This window comes from Mixophyes fleayi, chromosome 3 (assembly GCF_038048845.1).
Source record: "Mixophyes fleayi isolate aMixFle1 chromosome 3, aMixFle1.hap1, whole genome shotgun sequence".
Classification (NCBI taxonomy): domain Eukaryota; kingdom Metazoa; phylum Chordata; class Amphibia; order Anura; family Limnodynastidae; genus Mixophyes; species Mixophyes fleayi.
The window spans coordinates 89,979,973-89,998,318 of NC_134404.1; the positions used below are offsets into that span (position 1 = coordinate 89,979,973).

General features: G+C 37.6%; 1 long non-coding RNA gene across 1 annotated transcript; it reads left to right on the forward strand.

The window, feature by feature from the left end:
• The first annotated feature begins 12,598 nt into the window (after window positions 1-12,598).
• On the forward strand, window positions 12,599-16,573 carry LOC142142707 (uncharacterized). The gene is made up of 3 exons (XR_012689294.1): window positions 12,599-12,632; window positions 13,806-13,879; window positions 15,999-16,573. It is a non-coding gene; the product is annotated as an uncharacterized LOC142142707 (long non-coding RNA).
• Window positions 16,574-18,346: the final 1,773 nt, after the last annotated feature.

The window sequence follows — 18,346 nt, forward strand, 5'->3', positions numbered from 1 at the left end:
GGTTATTCGGTGGGAAGACATGTAGGCAATAGTTGGAGTGAGTTGTCTCAACTTTTGAGAAGAGATCAAATTAATTGACCTATGACCAGTAGTCTACTGAAACATCATTAACCCTGGACCAATGAAGACCTCTCTTAGTGTTATCTGTGCATATTTGTGACATCATCACTGTTTTTTGTTAACTGAAGCAGCATATATGCAAGCCCCGGGCCAGTGTTAAATCTCTTCCTGACTGCAGACTACAAGACTGAATATGGACCTGGGCCCAGAACGCGCTTACGTAATGTAATGTATTTGGTTTATACTTTCCTGTATTATGTTATACCTTTTATGTGTCATCATGGCTTGCTGTAAAGCCTGTTATCTTTTGCTGTTAAACCTCTTTGTGCGTTGGAACCAACATAAATCACATTGGACAATGTTTATTGGTAACGACAAAACGAAAATTACAACACTTTACTGTATTATTCAGAGAATATAGCTGCAATAATACCTGTGGACATAAAAACAATTCTCAGGAATTTGCCATTGTTACTCTTTTATATTTTTACACTCTTTTCCAATTAACCAACATGCAATTAAGCTGGGTATCAATATGATCTTACCATGCTGAGACTTATTGCTTAGTGCATCTTTTTTCAAGCTGTTTTGAAAATTATTTTAGCGATCAGTGGTGGATCCTCTGGTGAGCTTAATGCTTAGGGCAAGATTCATAACTCATAAGAATACAGGGTTCTCCAATGTCAGCAAAGGACTTACTTTGATGATGTGGATGATTCGCAATGCAATGGAATCTTGAGCTATTAAAGGTTCCTAAAAATGCAGTTTATGTTTTATACAGATTTTCGCTTCTACCCAGTGTGTTTTTTATTTATTATATTTACAAAGTTACAGGGATCTTCCATATATTACTAGACAAGAACCTGTTATCAAGCCTATGTAGTATATAAATAACATTAGTAGCTGTTGTATGATCAAGGGGACTTAAGGACACTGTATATAAAAAAAAAATGAAAACGATAATTTACAGTGAATCATCCAGAACAAAAAGATAAAATGAGCAAACCATGTTTGTAACTTAATTTTCATTAATTGAATAAGTACATATTCATCTATATAATAAATAAAAACTGTATCTGTGGAAATACAAAGAACATCCTGTTGTCTGGGAGATGCACTCTTAGAACTAATAGCATTAATGGATCATAAACTGCTGAATGATCAGGTGGAGTGAGATAATTAAACTAATACATCTAACTCATGTAAAACGATCGTTTTGGAAGTAATTAGTAATTGTTTAATATGAAGTATTTGCACTGTTATAAAACATATAGTAATGGTTAAGTACTGAAACTAAATATGTTTTTCAGTGTTAATGGCTCATTATAAGTGCTCTTTGCTAGTAACAGAATAATAATATGATATGTTCTTAACAGTGTCTATTATGCCGCAGAGGCTAATTAGAGTTTATACCATGACGGATAAAATAATTAAAATGAAAATAAAATAGTTTTAAGGGGTAATTGTGAAGGCTGTAAAATTATAAAACTGCAATTCACCTAATAAAAAAAATTACAGGATTAGTGTTATATTTTTAATTCTTAAGAGTATAATTCATCTCTTAATCATTGGTATTTGAAAGCAAGAGCTGATACATTTACATTGTGATTGGCAGAAAACAAATAATGAATAGTAACATTCTCTTCCTGATCATTTATATTTTATTTATTGATAAAGAAGAAAACATCACTGAAGATTTTTAAAATATTTCCTCAAATTTCTCAGGCCAAAATTACAACCTGGTAATTTACAATTATATTAATACCAGAGAGCACAACTCAGCCTTAATAGGATTGATTTATCTAATAAACAAACAATTTACTATTTAATATAACACTATTTTGCCATTAAAATGTATATTAGTTGAATAATATGTTAGATATTTCTTTCACAGCAATAATTTATAAGCTTGTGTTAAGTTGGGGGAAGAATTATTACATTTAGAAACACAGGTGAGCTTATTCGTCAGGTGCTCTGGATGAAATGGTTTTGAAACAGCGCCTTGATAGTCCACAAGGTGCACTTAGAGGTGCCTGCCTACTCTACCCTCTTGTAAGAAGTCGCCATCATTTAAAAGGAATGCTTAACAATATGTACACAGTAATATCAGTGCCAGGTTATGCGCCAACAATAACTGCCCAGTGGTATATTTATTCAGTGACAAGAAATGTATATATTCATATGACTAGTGAGTTTACAGTGGAAATAAGTCTAATATATGAAATAACATGTACTTAGCAGTATTAGTGCCCAGTAATATGTCCACAGTAACCATAATGACCATTAAATGGTACTAATAGTAAAAGTGCCAAGTAACAATGCAGCAATATTAATACCCCTTAACATGCCATCAATATCTTTAGTGCCCAATAATAATCCATCAATAATAATAATGCCAAATACTATACCACAAATATCAGTATTGCCCAATTTGGTCAGCTGTAGTAGTGTCCCCCGGTATGTAGAACAGTAACAGTAATTCCCAGTAATAAACCACCAGTGTTCCTGTGAACACTTAGCTCTGCTTCTGCCTCTGTCCTCTTCTCCTCCAGTCATTTGTCTTGCCAGGTCAAAATGCTATCACTAGCAGCCAATAAGAATCAAGCAGGATGTAACACGCGTATTAGAACAGTCAATAGTGTCAACAAGACAACATAGTAACAAAAATATGTTAAATCCAATTCTCTGAAAAAGCTACAAAGCTGCCATGTTATTAATTGTTTGATGGGTTATACACATGGGTATTAATTTACAATCAAATAAACCTATACACACGCATTCACAAGTATTTATTGCTTTCCTTTGGCATTATCTTTAGGACTAAATCATCCTTCACCATTCCTGCAACACACACCTCTGTGCACATTGCCCCTTCATTACTTCACTCACTTCTAGTTAACACTCCTGAACTGTTGTCCTATTAATATTCAATAGTTATAACAGTCGCACCCTGTCGCCAGAAGCTAAAAGGAAACACATCTTACAATCATCTTTCCTACCTTTCTTCCTCCCTGCTTCTATTAGCTGGTGATATATCATTTAATCCAGGTCCCCCTCACTTCTCCCACACACATATATGTGAATGCTGCCGAAAACCTGCAAACCTCAAACGCATCATCTGTCTCCTCTCTTCCAAAGTCCTTTAAATGTACCGTTTGGAATGCACGCTCTGTTTGTTACAAACTTACCTCCATACACAACCTCTTCGTCTCAAACAACCTCAACCTTATGGCAATAACAGAAACATGGCTCGCGCAATCAGACACTGCATCACCTGCAGCCCTTTCACATAGTGGCCTCCATTTCATCCACACCCCCAGACCTGGAGCCAGACAAGGAGGTGGGGTTGGACTACTTCTCTCCCCACAGTGCACGTTCACAGTTCTACCAAATGTCTCATCACTCACGTTCACATCTTTTGAAGTACATACTGTTAGGATTTTTAACCCATTGTCTATGCATATCGCTGTGTTCTATCGCTCCCCTGGCCCACACCAACAATTTATTGAACATTTCTCTGTATGGCTCTCTTACTTCTTATCTTCTGACATCCCCACCATCATAATGGGTGATTTCAACATCCCTATTGCTAAACCACATATCAATGCTGCTTCAAAACTGCTCTCTCTAACCTCCTCACTTGACCTCTCCCAGTGGACTGAATTAGCTACTATGCAGGGTGGCTACTATCTTGATCTTGTTTTCTCTAGACTATGCTCAGTTTCTAATTTCCTTAACACTCCTTTCCCCCTCCCGGATCATCCCATTATTAGTTACTCGCTCACTCCCAGTTCTCTAACCTCCCTGCTGTCAAACTCTTCCAAGCCTCCTCATACCTGCATAAATATTAACTTTCAACAGTTTTCCACCTCTCTTCAACACCTTATCTCCCCAATTTCTACATTCTCCTCCCCTGATATGGCAGTTATTTTCACCATACCCTAGCAACTGCCCTGGATCAAGTGGCTCCAGCGACTCTTCATACTCCGCGTAGGCTTCGCTGTCAACAGTGAACACAAAATCTACAAAAACTTTCTTGCAAAGCTGAACATTGCTGGTGTAAATCTTATACCTCTAATGATTTTAGCGCAGATACTGCTATCTACCACTTTTATCGAAATGCTTTGGATATGCTTTGCTAAACCAACATACTTCCAAGCTCTAATCTATGATAAGGCTTCTAACCCCAAATGCCTTTTTAACACATTTAAATATCTTCTCAATCCTCCCACCCCAAATCCTTCGACTACCCATCAGTGCCCAGGCTCTTGCTTCCTATTTCAAGGACAAGTATGATAAGATCCGACTTGAAATGGTATCCTCTCCCTCGACTGGCAATCAACTCAATTCCTACCCAGAATCTTCTGACACCCACTTTTCATTTGATCCCACAAATGAAGAGGAAGTTTTGACTCTCTTCTTATCTTCCTACTCTACCTCCTGTCATCTTGATCTAATATCCTCACAAATTGGTAGATCCATGTCTTGTGTGCTCATTCCACCTCTAACTAAAATATGTAATCTATCTCTCTCTACTGGTATCTTTCCGTCACTATTCAAGCACATAGTGATTACTCCTATTCTGAAAAAACAAAATTCTGACCCAAACTCTCTCTCAAATTACCTCCCCATCTCTCAGTTCCCATACCCCTTCAAACCTCTTGAAGGAATTGCCTACACTCGCCTCACACGTTTCCTATCTACAAACAACCTATTGTATCCTCTTCAATCAGGCTTTCGCTCTCAACACTCCACAGAGACTGCGCTGACCAAGGTTGTCAATGATTTGATCACAGCTAAAATTAAAGGTTTTAATTCTCCTGAATCCCTCTGCTGCATTTGACACTGTTGACCACTCTCTCCTCATACAGACGCTAAAATCCATAGGTCTTCAAGACAGTGTCCTATCCTGATTTTTATCCTACTTGTCTCATTGCTCTTTCAGTGTTAATTTCTCTGGAACAACCTCCACTCCGCTTCCTTTATCAGTTGGAGTACCACAAGGCTCAGTCCTAGGTCCTCTGCTATTCTCTATCTACACCAATTCTCTTGGAAAACTAATAAGCGCCTTTGGATTCCAATACCATCTCTATGATCTCTCACCATCTGTGTTGTCTTGTCTTAATGGCTCTCTTTCTACCATTTCATCTTGGATGTCCTCTTGCCAATTCAAGCTCAATCTTTCAAAAACAGAATTAATAATATTTCCACCCAACAATAGAAGTTTCCTGCGTGACATTTCTTTTTCTGTTGACAACATGACCATAAATCCAACTCCGGAAGCTCGCTGCCTAGGTGTAATTCTTGACTCGCAGCTATCCTTTGTGCCCCACATCAATTCTATATTTACATCATGCTGCATACATCTAAAAAACATTTCCAGAATACGTACATATCTCACACAAGACGTTGCAAAAACTTTAATTCATGCACTCATCATCTCCCGCATCAACAATAGTAATTTCCTCCTTACTGTTCTTCCCAAAATCAGACTCGAGAGCCTACAATCTATTTTTCTTGCAACAGCTAGATTTATTTACCTTGCAAATCATTTTTCATCTGCTGAGTCAGTCTGTTAGTCTCTACATTGGTTGCATGTTTTTCAACAAATCCAATATAAAATTGTTCTACTAACATACAAGGCCATCAAAAAAATTGCACCAACATACATCTCCTCACTTGTCTCAAAATAACTCAACACCTCTGTTCTCATCACTTCCTCCCTTTTTCGGTTATAGGACTTTTTTCGGGCTGCACACACTTTATGGAATTCCCTCACTCGCACAATAAGACTTTCCTCTAGTCTTCAAACCTTCAATCGTTCTTTGAAAACTCACCTTTGCAGACAAGGTTATAATATTCCTCTACCACCCTCTTAATCTCCCAAGGTTACCCTATTACCACCCTCTATACAGCTAACACAAGACAACAACCCTAAGAACAACATAGTTGCATGACTGAGCATACAGCCCACTAACCTTTGCATTCTAGCTGGACAAATATTCAGTATGATGTAGCACTTACCCTTGTGTATCAAGCCATTGTCCCATAGATTGTAAGCTGGCGAGCAGGGCCTTCTTACCTTTCTGGCCGTATGTGTTACCCATTATTGTTTTATTACTGTTTGTTCTCAATTGTAAAGCACTACAGAATCTGCTGGCGCTATAAATAAATGTTGATGATGATGAAGTATTAACGTTCAGTAAAATAGCATTGGGTGCTTTTGCAAATAATGCACTAGATTGTAGGAAAAGAACAAAGTGCGTGGTTTTGGCTATTCTTTTAATATAAACTATATGGACATAAGTATTTGGACGCTTTACTATTACACCAACAGGGACTGTACTGACATTATATTCAAGTATATACTGTAATATGGAGTTGGTGCTCCTTTTGCAGCAATAACAGCTTCCACTCTTTTGGAAGGCTTTCCACAAAATATTGGAGTGTTTCTGTGGAAATTTTGTTGGACCTGGCTCGCAAATCCATTCCAGTTCATCCCAAAGGTGTTCAATGGGCCAGTCAAGTTCTTCCACACCGAATTCATCAAACCATGTGTATGTAGTCCTTTCTTTGTGCACTGGGGCACAGTCATGTTGAAATTGAAAAGGGCCTTCCTCAAACTGTTGCCACACAGTTGGAAGCATAGAATTGTCTAAAATGACTTGGTATGCTTAAGCATTAAGATTGCCCCTCACTGGAGATAAGGGGCTTAGCCCAAACCCTGAAAAAACAGCCCCATACCATTTTCCCTCCTCCACCAAACTTCACAGTTGGCATAGTGCAGTCAGGCAGGTAACGTTCTCCCGGCATCCTACAAACCAAGACTAGCCCATCTGACTGCCAAACAGAGAATCGTGATTCGTCACTTCACAGAACACATTTCCAATGCTCCACAGTCCAGTGTCGGTGTGCTTTGCACCATTCCATCCGACGCTTGGCATTGGTCTTAGTGATGTGATGCTTGCATGCAGCTGTTCGGCCATGGAAACTCATTCCATTAAGCTCCCGCTGCACAGTTTTTGTGCCTACATTAATGTTAGTGGAAGTTTCAAACTCTTCAGCTATGGATTCAGCAGAGAGTTGGTGACTTTTACGCACCGTCTTATTGCAAAGGTGGCATCCTATCACAGTACCACATGAAGTCACTAAGCTGCCCATTTTGTATCACAAATGTTTGCAACTGGAGACTGCATGGCTAGGTGCTTGATTTTATACACCTCAATTCAATAATTAACAGCTGTGGCCAAATACTTTTTTCATATAGTGTAGTTCTTGGTGCAGTAATAATATAGAATGCATCTTAGAGTGTACAGTCTAAAGTGGTTTTATGTACATATGTCCATCTCAGATACATCTCAGGATGCATCCATCTCAAGAACAGTAGTCCCAGGTATATGTCAAGTGTATATACCACAGCAGCATAGTGATGCTAGTAGTAAATGCAAAGGTTGCATTACTCCATTTGTACAGCATTTGAATGATGCGTCATATACACAAAATAGAATATTGTCTGGACATTTATTAATAAATGCTAAAGTCACATTTTCAATATACAATGTAATTTAATACAACACAAATTAAAAAAAATCCAATGGGAATCACCTTTCCTGCAGCAGATGTATAGTTGCACCAGCCTTCCATTACAAGAAAGAAAAATTCCTCCTCAAAGGAGTGTCTGTGGAAGCAGCCACATGTAATCGTATTGCAATTATGTGAACACACCCTTCGTGTACGCGGCTTATGCTTGTCCACCTCTGCTTGCCCCCGTGGTTGAAGTGGAAGTTTAGAAGTTGCAGTATGGAAAATGTAAGTAAATGGAACTTGATATTTTTACAATGAAGGACATAGCGATATGGCATAACACTGTATGCCAGCCCACTTCAAGCACTGACCCGCCCACATTCTGCCTCTCCAGGCAGAAGGAGGCAAGTCAGTGATGTGCACAAAACTACATATGGGGGTATGTGTAAGTGACATTTTCGGTGAGCAGTATGGAAAAGTGCATCTTACACCAAAAAATGACACAAGTCTCAATAAGCCCCTGAATGGGTATTTTATGAGAAAAAAAACAAAAACGAAAATAATAATGAAGAGTTGTGGTCTAAAGGTGATAGGAGGCAGGACTTTTACAGTAGTGTTTTTACTTTTGCCGTTGTGTGCACATTCCTAGCACAGACCACAATACCACAAATGGTTACACAATGTATCTGCAGAGATGGGTTTCCAAAACTCAAAATGGGGGTATGCACCTTTGTATGCACATGGTGGACAAGTAGAATTTGCATTGAAGATATACGCGCTACTTTTTACCATAATATACATATACTGCCACCCAGTGGTGGAAGTGGGGGTATACAGTGGTTTGCCATACCACCACTTCTCCTACTGCCATCATTGTATGTACATCAAATTTCATTCACTTATACTCCATTACATTTTTCATACTGCCAATTCTAAATTTCCACTTCAACAACTGCCCCCACCATAATTCACCATCACATTGCTGCCAGGCTTTGCCTTAAGCAAAGTCGTTGCATTTTATGTAGACTGCAACATTTTACACACTGAGATGTATGATGAACAGTTATTATACAACTCTTTCATAAGAAGACATCTTATTCCTCTAGAGACTGACACAAAATCTGCTTCGTTAGCATTGCCTCAAAATCATAATGGAAAATCCTTAGCCAAAATCATCTTTCTCTGTTGTTTATAAATATTATATACTTGGGAGTTCTGGCTCAAATTAATTATAATACTGTTTTTCAAATCAGCACAGAAACTTAAAAAATGTAAATTGATTTAAAGTCCCACAGATGGCAATGTTTAAGAAGTGATGTCTGCAGTAAGAGAGTAAATAAAATATAGAAAATCATAACCTTGCAAGTATCATGCAGTTATATTTCATGACGAATTAATTAGATCTGGACAGATAAGATCCAAAACAAATATTAGTTTGAAACCGATTCTCTGACTCTCACATTTTTCATACTTGACACATGATGATGCCATCAGAAAAGAATTGTGAGCGAGGATACAGAGCAAGTTCAAGCAACCACTAAAAGTGGAAAAAAGTATTCATAAAAAGGTTAATGGAAACAAAATTTTACAGTATATGAAAAATGACAATGGTGAAAGTGTATAATTGTAATTAAGCAAGAAACATCAACAGTGTTTTTTTATATATATATATATATATATATATATATACACATAAATAATGAATATTGAGCATGTCTGTTTACTGCTAATTATATTTGTGATATTGTACACCTAGGTAAATCGTAAGGATGCTGCAAGTCATAGAGAAATTTCCTCAACATAAAAAGACACACAGCTATAGGAACTATTTGACTCCTAATCTAGACAGTGGCTTAATTGCTTACCATTTATAACTAGTAATATTGTTACTCACCTTCATTTATGCAAAAATTATATACCAGAGGTTATACATATTTTAATACCAACATGATTATTATAAGCAAGTTATAATGCTGATGACATATAAAAATACATTATGCAATAGGATAATTAGACACATGAGGCAAGTGTCTAGTGTCTACCGTTTAGCCATATCAAATCTTTATGCAGTAAACATACTGTAGACATCTTAAAGAAACACAAGCTGTCATTGGTGGGCAACACTTGTAACTCTGACAATGTTGTCAGTAGACACATTCATTACATAATAAATAATAATTATTATTTTTTCATTATTGTTATTAAAAATTAAATATATGAGATCTGTGTTTGTCACTACAGTCTTTCTGCGTCAGTTTTACAAGAGCTTTACTTAACTACCGTGTTGCTGGAGGGTCCTCTATCTTCTAGTACAGGGGTGGGCAAACCTGTCCTCAAGGGCCATATCCAGTTCATGTTTTTAGGATTTCTTTAATCATGTACAGCTGAGTTAATCTATTTGGCTGGGTCAGTAATTATCCCACCTGTTTCTACAGACAGAAATCCTAAAAACATGAACTGGATATGGCCCTTGAGGACAGGTTTGCCCACCCCTGTTCTAGTACCTAACTCTCAGTCTGTAGCTTCCATCTTATCTCCATTCCCTTATTCACATAATAACACTGCCCCCATGAAATGCAGTCCTGTCCTCATTAACAGAAACACACAAGTGGATACTACCAACCGCAAGTTCAGTACACTCTGGAAATTCTATTTGCTGCTACGAACATTCTGATGATCTGATTGGATACAAGTTGTTCCATTCCCGCCCACTTCCATTGTAATCCTACAACCAATATGAGTCCCTGAATGAAGCCTGTTGATTTTGTCTGCTCTTTTAATTATAGTGACCAATGCTGCAGCTGACCCAATGGTATTGCCTTATAATCCTCCACATAGACAATCACTGTTGTCTATGTCCTCTACCTTGTCCTCACTGGTGGACAAAGCATACTGTGCTGTAAGCAGAAATGTATTTGACATTATACTTGTGAGTGCAATGAGAAACAGTGTCAGTAAAACCGCACACTGCCTGGAATTGTCCCCTTTAAAAAGAGTATTAGATTAATTACCCCTTGGGACCATCTTTCATGTCCCACAGAATCATCATCATCATCATCACCATTTATTTATATAGCGCCACTGCTTCCATAGCACTGTACAGAGAACTCACATCAGTCCCTGCCCCATTAGAGCTTACAGAATGGACTTATTCTCTGCTTAGTACAGAAACAGATACTAGTCCTAAACAAAACTGTGGAGAAATTGGGATCTTAATGTATTTATTATGTGGATGAGGTAGCATTGGAGGAGGAGAAGCATGGATACATGGTAGTGGAGGAGATGACCTGGTTTCTGTTCTTTTCTTTTTGGGAATGGGGATGTTGATTGTGGCACCAGACATCTCTCACTTTCCATTAAAATTGATTTATTCTTTGCTGGTACAGAACCGGTGGAATCTGTGTATTCTTTGGCAGCGTGGCTTTTCATCCCAGTGTTTTTGACATAGGAAGGTGATGGCAGTAAGATAGACGGGGGATGCAGACATAGCACAGATTATACTCTACATTCACTGGTAGCCAGTTCCAAAAAATAAACTTGTCCAATTCCCAAAAAAATCGCTTTGCTTGGTACTGGCTGCTGACAGCTAATTATAGAATATAAATGATTTGGTAATGCAGAGGAATCATATAAATACTAAAAACAATATAGAGACACAAACCTAGTAATGTGATATTAGAATATTTGAAACACAGTATTTTCTCCATTTGTTGAAGCAATAATATTTTGAGATAAGACTGCATTTATACCAGATAACTTATTACATGTATTTCTAAGACCCATGAATTAAGCAACTAAGGGATTTTTCAGTACGTGCACATGGCTACAATATGACATTATATCATTTGCTATTCACCATTAACATTTTTTTATGCAGACGAGACTAGTCTTAAGTAACAGGGTTACTTACACTGTTTTCAATAACATGTTTACTATACATTTTTCAATTATGTTTTTTCCTAATAAGCTGAGTGTACTTTATCATGAAGTTTTCTGATCTGTCTTCTCTTGCCCAACTAGCAACAACAAAACTGGGCACTATGACTGTAAGTAGATTTGACTAGAGCTAAATTATCCGGTAGTTCATTTTCTTGCCTACTGTTGTGGTACAATCGTAAACAGCTATTGAATGGTCTGCCAAGAAAAATACCTATATTCAAATACAACAGAAAATGTGTCATTCTGATAGTTTAATTTGCTCCAGATGTGAACTCCTCTACTAGACAATCCAAAACGTAAAAGTGATGGGTTGACTTGTCAAAAAATTATTTGTACTTGGAAATATATAACATAATTGGAAACAAAAACGAATCTGAATTACCTACTTCATCTAAATTAAAGTATAATCTGTGCTGGCATCTGTTACATAAAATTTCCCCACTACTGGAGAAGTGCAGATAAAGAATATTTCCAAGGACTGACCCCCTGACCTTATTATGATTTTTAGTCTATGGTAAATGCCCCCTATGATAATAGTGAATTAAATATGCAGTGTCTACCTCCTCCTATACTTACTGCTCTCATTGGAAGACATAGTGAAGTAGCATCCCTTCTCCTCATCTCCAGAACATTGATCCTGGCTCCAATTAAAGTCACAAGCGGATATCACCTCCCCTGCATCTCACAAGTGCAACAGATATGGGCTGCCTAGTGAAAGGGGAAGCATAGTGAAGAGTGTCTGAATAAACATAGAGTGGAAAGTGTGATGTACACACTTCATGGAAGAGCATGCACATACCACGCAGCGTTGGACAGTCCCAGCGTAGTCCCAGGGAGATCCCCGGTGGTCCCCACTGCTCGATGGCCTCACCCCCTTTTTGCTAGGGAGCGGAGCTGGAATACGATCACCTGGACCCCCACAGAGGAAGAGGTGTAGGAGCAACCTGTGCTGCTCGGCAATGCAGAGGTGTTTCCTGCTCATGCGGAAACTCCTCACTGCCTCTGCTGTGCTCTGATTGGCTGAGTGATTATGTCAGCCAATCAGAGCACAGACATGCCCCCTACCCATACTGCCATTGAGGAAGCTGGAGGCAGCACTGCAGGAAAAGGTAAGTTTATGTGTCTGTGTGTATGAGAGAGAGAATGTGTGTCAGTTAGTATGAGAAATTTATTAATCTGTGTCAGTGTGTATGAGAATGAATGTGAGTCAGTTTGTGTGTATCAGAGTGTGAGTTGGTGTGTATGACAAATGTGTGTATAAGAGAAAGATTGTGAGTCAGTGTTTATGAAAATTGTATTAGTGTGCATGAGAAATGTATTAGTGTGTGTCTGTGTGTATGAGACATGTATTGTGTGTCTGTATGTATGAGAAATATAGTATTGTGTGTCTGTGCACTCAGTATATACAAAAGAGAGATCATACAGATCACTTAGTTAATTAAAAAAAAACAGGGATATATGCAGGGACAATAAATTCCTAGGGACAAATTTTTAAAAGCCTTTGAAATATCCTTGATTTAATGCTGGAAGGGATTGTCTACTTTTAACTTTTGTTTGTTTTTTTAACACATAAAAAGTCAGTAAATTTGCATTAACTTGACAGTAAAAAATTCTTTCAAGGATTAGTGTTAAGTTGTACATTAAAACAAAACATTGCTTACAACTTTTTGCAATTTTTTTTTTCTCTATGATAGTGCAGACGTGCAGAGACTTTTTCTTTGTGCATATGTGTCTATTTGTCTGATTATTTGCGGGTCTTACTGGAAATATGAATAGTGGGAGGTGTAAAAATGTCACTACAAAGTCCATCATATTACCATGTTAGGATCACTCCTTTCATTATGTTCAACTTTCCATTTCTCCAAAATACTATTGCTTATAGTTTTATTAAGTTTTAAGTAAGGGGACTCTATTTGTTTCCCTTAAAATTGGTCTAATGTAAAAGTCAAACGATTAAGGTATGAACATTTTTTAATTTTAGGACTTTAACTAGTGTCTTTAATGAATTTATGAAGTCTGCTTGCAGGGTTCACCGTTCTTACAGTTCCATTGTTTTCTTTCACTTCCATAGAATATCTTTATCTCGTCCCAGAGATTTTTCTGACAATGTTTTAATAATCCACATTAGTGTGTGACCATGTGCATGAGAAATGTATCAGTATGTGTCCGTGTTGTGCTATTGATTTAATATCTGGGCTGGTTGGGAGAAGGAGGGGTCGCTAGAGTGTTCACTCATGGCTCATATTTTCATATTTCTTGTACCTATACTTTTTCCCAAACAGGAGCCCAACATTCCAGGATACAGACAAGCAACTACTGAGCTTAAGACATCAGGAAGTGAAAGCTGAAAGAACAGGTAGGAGAGAGCAGGATAGCTGTCAACTGTTCTGATTCTGGTGGGACAGTCCTGATTTTGGGTGACTTCTGCTTTCTACTGATCTAGGTGCTGGGGCCCAGACTGTGCACTTTTTGCATGCACTGCATTCTTATATGCTACTATATGGCACTGGCCATGTCCTCGGAGGAGCCCTCTAGTCACACACTCAGGTGGCTGGCCACACCCCTTCTGGTGGGCCCTTCATGTCCCAGCCCGACACTGGTACCATGTACGCCATAAAGAGACCAAAATAAATAAATTGTATAATCACATGAAACAATATTAGTCAATGATAATAGTTAACAATGTTTTAAAAAAATGGAAGTATAATATCAACTTATGATCACATGATTAAGCATTAACCAATTAAATGAATTTATTATTTTAACCATATTAACCAAACATTATTAAATACTGACAAAATTATGACACTTGGTAATGATTGCAAAGGTAAATTTATAAATGACAATTTTCTAATTAAAAATCACCTTTTAAGTAAAAATCAATTAACCATAATAATTAAATGTACAAGTATATAAAAGAGGATAGCAGAATATGAACACCACATGATATCATTTTAACTCAAGAGTTATATAAGAATGTAAATGCAGCAACAATAGCATTTTTCCTGTAACAATAAAATATGAGTCAAAATAATCTAAATGTACACACATTGAACAAAAAGGGAAGAAAACTGCATCTAAAACTGGTAATTTTATAGGGGTGGGGTACGGTATAATGATGCTGATTATTCCGACATGACTTACCCCGACGTCTTCACACCGAAGGGCTCCTTCCCGACGAGGCTGCAGGACGACTGATATGCCCACCGACTGCAGGCAATCGCGATGAATGAAGAATGTACTTTACAAAGCGTTGTACATTGTCCATGGCCGCATACTTACATTACCCCCTTAACAGCACCGATAACAGTGCCGTGGTTCCCAGTGACGTCATCAACTCGCGCCGGCTTCTTCATTCATCGCGATTGCTTGCAGTCGGTGAGCACATCAGTCATCCTGCAGCCTCGTCGGGAAGGAGCCCTTCGGTGTGAAGTCATCGGGGTAAGTCTTTTATAGCACATACTGTGGAATTCTATTTCCTATTCCAAAAAGAAAATATTTCCCCCTCAAGTATATTTTAAACTTTTCTCAATCCTTTATGAATTAAGCAAGATAAGTATTGTAAGGTAGATACATGGGTAACCTTCAACTAATTAAAAAAGGGGTAAGAACATATTAATAACCAGTCAGGTCTCAGGCAATATTATTATACTGTAATAGCATTATTTTTTTTCATTCATTCACTTTGGGTTTAACCAATCAAATGTAAATATCCAAAAAAACCTTCTTTTTTTTCTTAACGGAGATTCCCAATCAATTAATTGCTACCTGAGCTGACAACATGTATATCTAGACACTTTTGCACTACTTTAATACAATCATGATAAATATATGTGTATGTTTATATTGTTTCTCTCCAGTATAAATATATTGTGTATTTGTTTGATATACAAAGATAAAAGTGTTAACAGATGCAAAAAAGACAACTGTCAGCTGCTAGTAATGCTGGGAGCTATAGTTGACCATCTCTGATTTGTTCTAGGTTTTCTACCCCTGTGCTAATGAGTAGTCAACAAACTTATTAAACATTAGGAAATTAACTGACTTAGAAAAATCTGTTTGGAATTAGAGTATTACAGAAGATGGATGAGATAAAAGCCACCCATCCCTTCCAAGGAAAATCCATACGCAGACATTGAAAGCATCTTGCAAATGAATCATCTGATAACAATATAATTCTATGAGTTTATACATGTGGTATTTATATTAAACTTACACTAACCCTTTTCAAACCTGCACTATGTTTATATCTTTTTAACATACAATAAATGTCCCAGCTCAGAAAATGTAAAGTTGCACCCTCCTCCAAATATTTATTATACTTAATGTACTGCGTTAAGGCTTGAGTGCAGATGTTCACTGCAACAGAAAATTCAAACAATACAATCACCAAGTATTATTAAAGATGACAAATGAACATGATGCTTGAAGATTATTGAAGCAGGATTCTCTTTCTTATTCCCGATAATTTCTAGTAGCTGCTCGCCAGTGTGACTGCAGAGGAAACAAGCACGATGCCAGGGTTTGATATGACATGTGTAAACATTTTTAAAAGCTACCCGAAAAAGCACAAGGAAAGGGAGCTGGCAAAAACCCAAGATGCAGGATGATGAAGTGGGCCAAGAATTCAGTTTTGGACTCATTCCATATGTGATTTTGAGAGTAATTTGTATGGTTTGGAAAGGCAGTAATATAGCACTGTGTAGGGAGAGGTTATCTAAGGTAATGTCTGCAAGATGAGTAGTATTTTTCTGTAGATTTTAAATTATAGCTTCAATACAGAGACAGCTCCATAAAAGGTAACTGCAGATGGATAGTAAATTATATTACATTTTTTTCTTCCGCTGTAGACTAGATTTTGTTTCACAAATACCTTAGCTTTTATTTTTTTTTACATATGAAAATCGTTGTGAGTTTACATGTGGCTTGAACTTCTCTATGTAGGTGATCACTGCTTGTCACTGTAGGATGTAGAATATTTTAATGGATAAATGTAAATTCCTGTATGCTGCTTGTCTGCAGCAATTTTTCTGTAATTTAATTTAGATTCCCAGAGACAAAGTAAGCACTAATAAATTGTACAATATTAGTTTTTGCTGCATTATGACATGGTACAATACTCCTTTTAGTTTATAGCTAAGAGCAGGCATGGGATCTATTATTAAGAATGGTTGTGACTTGTTTTTTTTACTGGATACTGGGGTTGATGCAGAGTGAATATGCAGACGTGCGTCATTCTGGCATTTATGCTTGTCTGCGCCTGGAGAGGGGACATAGAGGTGGGAAGGGGCATGGAAATGCAGGCCGAGTACACTAAAGCTGTGTTCATGCAAATGCAACATATGCAGTCCTGCAGAAGCATGCATATATGCCTGTTAGGGGTGTTTTGTACCTGCCCTTATCATAAGCCAGGCGCATATGCTGCTGATGCGGAGGTGAACACATTTCAAAATGTTGAAGGAAATACATTTGTTTTCGATGTTCTTTTTTTTATTTACATTTTCAAATATAGTGTGAAAAGCGAAACACAAGTATCTGGGTGAAAGGGTAAGTGAGAGACCCTCCCCCTGGTGCCTAATCATAGCATTGACTAAGATTAAAGGAAAGGGCCCAAAAGGCTTGAGAAGAGTCTCTGAGCATAGACTGGCTATTATAAAGAAATCATTAACACCAAATGTGGGAAAAATGATGGGTTTTGTTACTTAAGTATGCAGACATTTTCTCTATAGACGCCAAATATCACATTTTATTGAGAAGTTGTTGTCTGGAGAGGGGATCTGGACACTTTCATTGTTTAGCGATCAAGTATCTGGCTGGAAAATTGGGGAATTTGCACGGTGAGTTTATCAGAGTATTGTCACGCTTCAAAGTAAATCACAGCAATAGAGCCCAGGATGTAATGAAACATAAAGGTATTTATTGCTCAGAAAATACAGACTAATAGTACGAACCTACTATATAGCTAAAACTCACAGTGAATACTGCAGACGCAGGTAGAATGGAAGGTAGAGAGATATCTGGAGTAGTTGTGTAACAGCAGGATGTGGAGTCCGGGAGCACAGAAGCAGCAGGGAGAACAAACTATAAGGAAGGCAAAGAAACAACAATGACCAGCAAGGTATACTGGGAGTGGCAGGTATAAGTAGAGAGACAATCAGGTTCTGGTAATTAATTAGTGCAGCAAGGTAACTCCTAGTAGTAGGAAGAAACAAGCACAATAGCAGCACTTCTGGTAGATAAGAGGTACTGGAGAAGAAGCAAGGCAGATCCTGACAAGTATTTATCCAGCCTCTCCAGTGGGGAGCCAAGAAGGAGTACCATGGACATTTAAAAATCAGAAATTTAATAGTGTTGCTAATGAGGTTAGTTACATTATCTCAGAATTGTGCAATCTTTGGGTAGGACCACTAGATATGAAGGAAAGATTGCACTCCTCCGCAACCTCTCCAACAGTGATCAGAGGTTGTACCATAAATCTGTTTTAACTGTGTTAGAACTAGGTAGCGCCTAAAGCATACTTTATACTCTCTCCCTTACTGTGTCCTCATCTGATGGTCTGCCCATATCAGTTTTCTAATTAAGTTCATGTTTTGGAGGTAGCAGATTGTTTGGTTGTAACAAGTAAATTATAAAGAATGGAGAGGGCTATGTGTACAGAGAGACTCAACCAGAGTCAGAGAACTAGTAATATCAGGATTACAAACAGAGTCTTCTGTACTCTTATTTTAATTGTAAGTTACTCTTGTTTTGCGTCCAACTCTACATCAGCTCTATTGTGTTTTTCAAAGATTTGTAGCAATATGCCTAAAATATACTACATTTA